This window comes from Camellia sinensis, chromosome 4, assembly GCF_055761805.1.
Source record: "Camellia sinensis isolate YWXY chromosome 4, ASM5576180v1, whole genome shotgun sequence".
NCBI classification, from domain to species: Eukaryota; Viridiplantae; Streptophyta; class Magnoliopsida; order Ericales; family Theaceae; genus Camellia; species Camellia sinensis.
Genome location: NC_138964.1, coordinates 92,377,810 through 92,386,877, shown reverse-complemented (window position 1 = coordinate 92,386,877; position 9,068 = coordinate 92,377,810).

Sequence of the window (9,068 nt, the reverse complement as noted above, 5' to 3'; positions counted from 1 at the left end):
TATGGCTATGTTCCTTACCATATCCCTTTGGTATTATTGTCTTGATAAGTTTGTTTTAACTTCAACTTAAAACATCTAACTCAACGGGAAACTTAATTGGGGTGGTAACTGAGTTTTGATCATTTGAATAATGTTATGAGAAAATATTGTATTCGAGTTGAATTGGTTGGCGGGATATATTCTCTATTTGAAGTAAAGTCTTGTGTAAGCGTGTTTTCGAACCCTAATGTGGCACGGGAGGTATTTTGGTTGCTTAATGGAATTGGGAGGTATAAGGGTGGCAGTGAGAATCTCACACTGGGAGAGTATTGTAGACGCGCCTGAACGTCCCGGGAAAATCCCGTTTTGTTCATTGGGCTCACTACAGTTCGGACTCAATGTCACGGTTCTTAATCTGATCTCACAAAATGCTATGCGAGATTCATAAATCACCAAAGAGTCCAAATCCGGCAAATCGTTTTGAAAAACTGATTTTTAGAAAGAAGTGCCAAGCATGGACTGCTTTGCCAGATACAGAGTCGCCACCTAAATATTTTATTTTAGGAAAATTTAGGAAATCCTGACTCGCGCCTAAGGCCACATGTCCGTCATCACCAAAGTTGCCTCTGCTCGGGAACTTGGGTACAAGAGGGGAAGGTCATGCAATGAGCACCCCCGCTCGACCGATCAAAGATCGGCCTTTACTAACATAATATCTTGTTTTTGAAAACACATGTGCTCTTATTCCGGTTATTAACCTAGAATTACTATGTGATGTGCACATCATAACAAGTATAGACTAGACCGCCTAATTTGGAACAAACCATTGCATATCCGTGTGTTTAAAAAAAATGGTTTGAACTTTGCTACCCGCAAGTAGGCTAAAACACAGATTTCGATTGAATTATTCCAATTCAAGCAATCTAACCTTCACCCACAGGCATTCAGGCAGTTAATCACGTAAGCAAATAGCCTCATGGCAAGCATGCTATCGTGTCAGTCACTCACACATATGGAAGGATGCTAAAGCATAAACACTTACCGAGTACTCCGAGCCAAAACAAAAGCTATGTTAGAAATCAATGATGATCCTGGCTATGTCGAGAATGCCTAATGCAACACATACAAAATACGACTAAGATAGGCTCGGCTATTCTAAAATGTCATATGAGATGCAAATTGATACATGTATTCAAACAGGAATTGAAATACAATGCAGTTAGTATGATGCGCCGAGCCTGGTGCATGCAAGACAGATGAATGAATGCAAACATGCGAACATAAGGATGCTAATTAAAACATGCCCTAAGACTAACCATCATAAGCTGGTAAATAAAAGGGAGAAAGACGTGGGGTTGGAAGACATGCATCACACAAACGCACACTTATTACAACAGCTGGCCCCCTCGACAGAAGGTCGGAATGAATAACACTGAACCAACTAGCTAATCTAACCTAATCTAATTAAACTAGTTATTACACAACAAAAATGAATAACCAGCTACAGCTAATTATTACACAACTCTAATTAATCAACAGATTAACTAAGTAAGCAACCTAAACAAGCATGTAAACTGTATGATGTAGGCTGCCTCAGCTCAGCTTTGGATGACAAAAGATGCATGCATGCTTGAATCGCCTTGCGTGGAAATCCCTCGCGACGCCCCGACTTGCCTCTGTTTGTAATTGACCTCAGAACATTGCACAAAGCTCCAGAAGGCTGAAACTCCACCCTGGGAATCTGTGGGAAGGCTGCTGACCAGCTATTGGCCTTGGAGACCACCTGTCGACCACTTTTGTGGTGAAAAACTAGAAAAAGTGGTCGGCCAGCCACAAAATCTGGTCGGCCGACCAATTTCTGCCCCTAGTTTCTGGTTTTCTGCAACAGAAGGCAAGAGAGAGAGATGGCGAAGTTTTCGCAACACATGTGTGCACAACCACTCTCCCCATCATTGCATAAGCTCAAGAGAGTGTAGTCCTTGACCCTCGGGCCACCAATCACTCATCTCAATGCATGATGGCCGAGGAGTCGAATCGCATGACTCAATGTGACATGAATGCACATACAAGCACCTAAAGCCAACAACTCCGTCATGGGTAGTCAAGAGTGCCGGCGACCGGGAATCGAGGCATGTTTCATCACTTCAAGTATGAAACATCCCTCATTCCCCGTGTTTGGACTAACCCCTATTCCAAACACAATGCAACAAGCAAGGTATGCACCAATGCAACTCTAGCATGCAATCTTGATGCAATGCAACTAAGTCATGCAAACATGCAAGGGACAACATGCAAACATGCAACTAGCATACACAACGCTATGAACTAACAATGGCACACTCAATGCACATGACACTTAGCATACACAATGCACATAGAAACTAACATACACAATGAGATGAACAAGGCATGCAGAATGCAATGATCAATCATGCGACAACATGGCATAATCAATGCTATGAACTACAACGGCATACTCAATGCAAAAATGGACTTAAACCAAAATGGATGGGCCTCAGCCACACCCAAATCAGTGGCCAAAGATGATGAAAACAAGGCTCCAAAACTCATGCAAACATGCCCAATGCAATGGCCCCAAGCCTAAGACATAAAACGCAACTTTCCAAACGCATTGAAAAAGATGAAATATGGAGTGCAAGGACACATGTTCCAACTCTGAAATGGCATACAAAATGACTCCAAATGATGTAAGCAACTCACACAATGCATGTTGAATGGCTCAAGCACCGAAACTAGTGAAGTGTATTACACTATAGGCATGCAAGGCAATGCTCAAATGGCCAAACCAACTCCAAACAGACCCTATGCAGGCCAGAATAGGGGCAAAAGTGAACTAAGATGATGGCTTGAAAGGCACAAAAAATGAAGCTCATGCAATAGCTCACAAATGGGGTATAATGATGCAACTCTCAAGCACATTGAAAGAGTGGCAAACATGAGAATATGGCCAAGAAATAAGCTCTGAAATAACATTCCTCATAATGCCAAAACATGCAAATACCTCAAGTTAAGCATGCAAGGGACCTCAAAAACTCAAAGCTAGGCAAGGCTATTACACTACAAGCATGCATGGCAAGCATCATTCAACCAAGAGGCCTCAAAACAGAGCTAAGGCAGCCCAAAATATGAACAAAATCAGTTTGGATCAAGGCCAAAATATGCTAGAATAGAGGGCCAAAACATCATGCATTTCAAGCTAATAAACATGATTTACACTACAAGCATATGCAGCATATGAGAGGCTACCAAACCAGCCAAAAATAGAATCATGGCATGCCAAAAGATGGCCAAAAAACCACTGAGACATGACCAATAATGAGGTGCTACTTTGATAAGCCATGAAAGGGATTATTCTACACATGCAAGAGGCGAACACACAAGGTGACCAAACCAGCCATAGATAGAGTCTAGGCAGGTCCCAAAAGTCACCAAAAAGGGCATGAACCAAGCCTTGGAAGTATGAAAGTATGTGCTCCTTTGAAAGGCCAAAATGCAAACAAACAAGGCCAAAAGAGAGAGGGTCTCCCCTTTCTGATTTAGGCCCTCAAAACCACATGCCAACCACTGAAAATCCATTGGATTTCAGTGGCTAAAAGGCCAAGCAAAGATCAACACAAAGGTCTCATGGCATGGCACAAAACAAGGCTAAATAGAGCGTGCAAGAGGGTAGATGACCCTCAACACCAAAAGAGCCTTAAACAAACATGAAAAACACTTAAATATGAAGCTTTTTTCAGTTGACAACAAAGCCTAAATATGCATGCAAGTATGGCTAAGAGAATGATCAAGATAGAGCTTAAAAAGAGGGAAAAGGAGTTACCCTTGAAGCTCAGTAAAACCAGCAATTTTTGGGACCAAAAACCAACTCTTCAACCTCTGAAAATACCCTCCAAGAACCTCAGATCAATGGTGGAGGTGTATGTCTATGAGGTGTGGTGCAATAGGTCAAGAACAATACACACTTTGAGCCAAAATATAGAGATATAGAGATGTATGGAGGATACAATCTGTGCCTTCCAGCTGGCACAGCTGGCATCCACACAATTTGACAAAACAGGAGAAAACCAGCCAACCAGAAAAGGTGGTCGGCCGACCAGGGCAAGTGGTCTCCCAGATAAAAAGTGGTCGGCCAAGGGTATTGGTGGTCTCCACACTGAAAGCAAGCCCAAGGTGTGGTAGGAAACCAGTAAATGTGGCCCAAAGACCAAGAAAACCAGTTTCCCGACCAGAAAATTGACTGGCGGGGAGAAAAGTGGTTTCCAAGGAAAAAGATGGTCTCCCACCCTTGTAACACCTTCCAAACAAGGAAAACAAGGTTCGTGCCAAGAACAAACCAACACGGGTGCAAAACGAGAGTTCGAGAGGCAAAACGCGCGGCCGGGGGCCTCGAAAACTGGCTGTTGAGCACAAAAAGTGACGTACGACCACAAAAGTGGTCTCCCGGACCACAGTGTCCCTCTAGACAGAGGAAACAAGGTGTGTTCCAAAAACCGTGGCAAACGGAGAATGTTAAGCGGTCCCGAGCCGAGGCGTATGGCCGCTGGCTCCGAAAATGAAAAACTAGCCTCCAAATGGGAACAGTGGCCTATGACCATGAAAAGTAGCCTATGACCATTGAGAGACGGTTTACAAGACCCCTCCCTCCCTCCAGGAAGAGAAAACAAGACTTGGTCCGCGGACCGAGTCGAAGTACAAAGGGTCCCGAGGTCCAGAGGCGAAACTCTCAGCCAAGACTCCGAAACTTCAGAACAAGCACAACATGCACCATCACCGAGCGCTCAATCGATGACGTCTGAGTCTTAAGGTCGGTCAAAAATGGGGTGTCTACATGTAACAACCCACATTTATGGCTTAGTCATGTTTATGTGCATTCACATCATGTGGTCTTGTTAAGTTTGCCTTCATGAATCTTGCCTTGTTTTGTGCTCATGTGATTTGTCTAAGTGTTGTATGCATGCTTTGTTCCTTCCTTGGTGTCTCAAGCCTAAGTTGTGTTAAGCCTAGATCATTCCAAGCCGAGGTCATCTTCAGTCTAGAATTATCTTGGAACCACTTTGTTTGACCTCCACCTTCGCCCTGACATATTGGCCGAGATGTCATTATCTAGGCCGAGGTGTTCATCACCAAGGCCGAGATGTTACCTTTGCACCTAAGTGATTTTGTCCTGGAGTGGTATGACCTAGACCAAGGTGTGGCACATCTAGGCCAAGGTATGGCACAGCTTAGTCAAGTGTTGTCCTTCCTAGCCGAGGTCATTGTCACCTTAGTTGCCGAAGCTTTGTCCTTAGCCGATGTCATCACTTGCCGGAGTTCCTTGCCGGGTAGCTTGTTAGATACGCTTCATCTTACACATGTCTTGTCAATCTATCACCTTTTTAGGAGAACCAACCAGCCGTTGCCACGTGTCCGAGCTGAGTGTTAAATCAGCTGGCAGAGAGAAAAACCTAACATTTGTTATATCCTTGTTTTTGAAGAGGAGGGAGAAGCTCTAGGAGAGGAAGAGGAGTTCTTGAGGGAGAGTGGATTGCCAAGCTTGATCCCTAGAGATCGAACCGTTAGATCCATGTCCTAAGGTTAGATTCTTGATCTGCTCATGTTGTTCTTTATGATCATGTTATTGCATTGCATGATTGAATATGATTTGTAAGCCATGCATTGCTTTGAAGTTCAGTTTCAGAAAGAGAAAATAGTATTCATGTGTTCTTCAAGAAAAGTCATGTTTTGATCCGAAAGCTCATGCCAAGGTCCATGTTTTTGTGTTTGTTTCCATATGATCTTCAAGTATGGGTACCCAGGTCCATGTTTTCGAACTCATAGCATGAAATCCCAGATTTTGTAATAAAAAAGTTATGATTTTAGCATTCATGTTCTTCATGATCTTCATGTTCATGTTCTTCACGGGTGGAAACCCAGATCTCCAGACCTCACTTCCCTAAGTGTAGTCGCCGAGATCACTCTTACCTAGACCTCACACTTAGGCCAAGCATCGTATCTCACTTTGGCCTACCTTGCATGATCACTTACACCTTTAGTTTGTCTTGTGCGCACCTCGGCATGCAGCCGCACGCCGAAGCCTAGGTAACCACACCTCGGCCAGGAGGTGTGGGACCTCGGCAAAGACCTGGTTGGTACCCAGCATGTATTCCTGACATGTAAAATGGTGTTTTGACTTCCAGCATGTTTTCCCGAGATCATTTGCATGCATGTAAGACTTGTTTTGAGAAGTACATTCAGTAGACCTTGCCATGTGTTTGTAGGACTTAGACCTTTGCCTTGATCCCGACGTCCGAAGAGCAAAGTGAGTGGTATTTTTAATAAAGTTATGTTATAAAGATTTGATAAAGCCTTGTTTCGTTTTGATAAAAGCATTTGATCAAGCATGAATGATTATCCCTATTTTGTATATCAAGTATTATCTTGTTTTGATGACATTCTTGGAAAGTCCCTTGTGCTAGAGGACTCTAAACTTTCGCAGTACTAAGTATGAGAGATCTCTGCCATCGACGGTCTATGAACGGATGGCCCCACCGACGGCCTTGTGCGGGTGGTTTGTCTAATCGATTCCGGGTCGATTATTCCCTTGTTTTGCCACTAACGGTTTACTGCGTGGGTTTTGTAAGTCCGGAATGTCATCCCTTGTATTATGTAGATGTTATTAACATCCAAAGTAAGTAAGCAAGTTTTGTAAGATCAAGATTGATGAACTAGATTCATCCCATGTTTTGTACAAGCTATGATATGTATGTTTTGCAAAGATCTCGGTTATCATTCATTTAAAACCTTTATTACTTGTACCATTCACTGAGTACCCAAGCTCACCCTCTCTATATATATGTAGGTAACAAGCAAGAATGTGTGTTTTGTATGTATGCTATGTCGGCAGTGAGGATGTCAGCAATCTGGAAGATTATGTTTCTTGACTTGTAGTTCTTGTGCTTTGTATGTGTCGGCTTGAAAGGCCTTTGATCAAGATGTAATATGTATTTTGCTTATGTTATATTCAAGATGTAAGACCATGCTAAAGATGTATGTCATTTCATTTGATCTATGCACTGCTCTTATGGACCACTTGTATTGTAAATTATTGCTTCCGCACTTGTTAGCCCCATATGTATACTCTGATTGTGTGTGATCCTTGTAAGTTGGCCTTCGGTAATCTTGGATTACTGGCCATCACGGCACCATTCTACTAGGGGCAGAATGGGGTCGTGACACTACAAGTATCCTTGGAACGCCCTTGGGATAAACCGTGATGTCACCACTTGAGTATGTAACCTAGGTGAGTAGGCATCATTGGTAATTGTGTGGTAAACGACGCATTGGTGTTTGTTTAACCAAGGGGGAGTCAGAATTGCTTATGGCTAGTGTTAGTGGGTTGGGTAGGAACAACATTCCACGGAGAGTTGCCTAGAACTAACTTGATTGATCGTTGTTCTTGAGAACTGAAATTTATTATAAGATCGGTTTCATTATTACTTTCGATATATATTATGATCATGTCATTACTGTGTATTGGATTGGGAAAAAGTAACAGAGTATGTGTGCATTTGTTGGGCATTCAAAGCTTGTGGTGTTTCATGCCAGGCATTGAAGACTATTAGACTAATTGAAGGTGAAGCTAAAGCATTTGGAGACGTATGGTGACCCTAGGCAAATTAGAAACTAGTTTTGTAAAGGTGTTTTGAGATTGTAAGTCATAAATCCCCTATTATAGTTAAGACCTGATTTTGTAATTATTAGATATCTATACATATTTTTTGTATTACCTATTTCTTATTTTCTCGTCGACTCATGTAGACGTTATGTTAAATCTTGTTAGGATCTGTCAAAATGGTAACTTTGTTATCTATGATGGTTGGACTTTGAAGGGGAGGCTATACTGACTCCTCTGACTCTCTTGGGATCTTACTTGGTTATTAATCACAGGACTCAAAACTTGAACCAACTATAAATTGACAAAATTAAAAATACAAAGTTTATTGTGTTAAATGGCTCAAAACTTGGTTTTTTTTTTTTTTTAGTAATTGTCCCCCCCCCCCCCCCCCTCCCCCCCAAAAAAAAAAAAAAATTGATGAGTTAAGGAGTATTAATGGTTTTCATTTGAGAAGAGTTTACCATGATTTTTTTTTCTTTTTTTTTTTTTGTTGCTAAATTCCTTTGTCTCTTTCCTCGTGTGATTCATGTGTGGTTGTCATTTATATAACTCGACATAATCATTGAACTTCAAATTATTTTTTAATTAAATTTCTTTTTTGTTTTTTTTTTATATATACAAAATTGGTCCTATTCACCTAACTTTAATTAGCTTTGCATAATCATTGAAGTTCAAAGTTGAGCTTATAAGATACTACAAATCTAGACAGGAAAGAGATAGATCCTGATATGCAGTTTTTGTTTTGTGTTTTCAATATGGACATATATTTTTTATGCATTATATGGTTATGTTGTATTTTTCTTTGTCTCTTGAAGTAAACAGTCTGCTTTATATTTTATGTTTTATATAAATTTATGCTTTTTAGTTACCAAAATGGCTAAAGGGAAGAAACAATGAATCAAACTAGGTTTTCTAGCGAAACAAAAGCTAACAAAGTACGAAAAGGAAATAAATAAAAGAATCAAGAAGAATAATAAGAAAATGAATGCTCTACAAGTGAAGGGTATAGTAGCTTCTTTGATGGGTTCTACTCAACCCAATCCTGTCAATGAGAAGGGAAAGAACATTAGGGTTGAGGTAGATGACAATGACTACATACCGTCAGATCATCATGATACTGATGATGAGTCCTTTGAAAGTGTTGAGGATGAGGTACTATATGTATGATATAGGTTATGTATGATATCTAATTTTTGTTATTATGTCTCGTAACTATATATTCATTATTTTTTGTTATTATGTCTCGCAATTGTTATTTTTTCATATCCAAGATTAGAATTGTTCGTAACCAATGAAGATGTTTAATAAAACGTTATTTTTTCCCATTTTGCTATTGTTTCATTGTATTTCATAAGTACCATGATGTGGAATCTAGGGTTTTATATTTGGGTTTTCAAAATCTATATTATATATG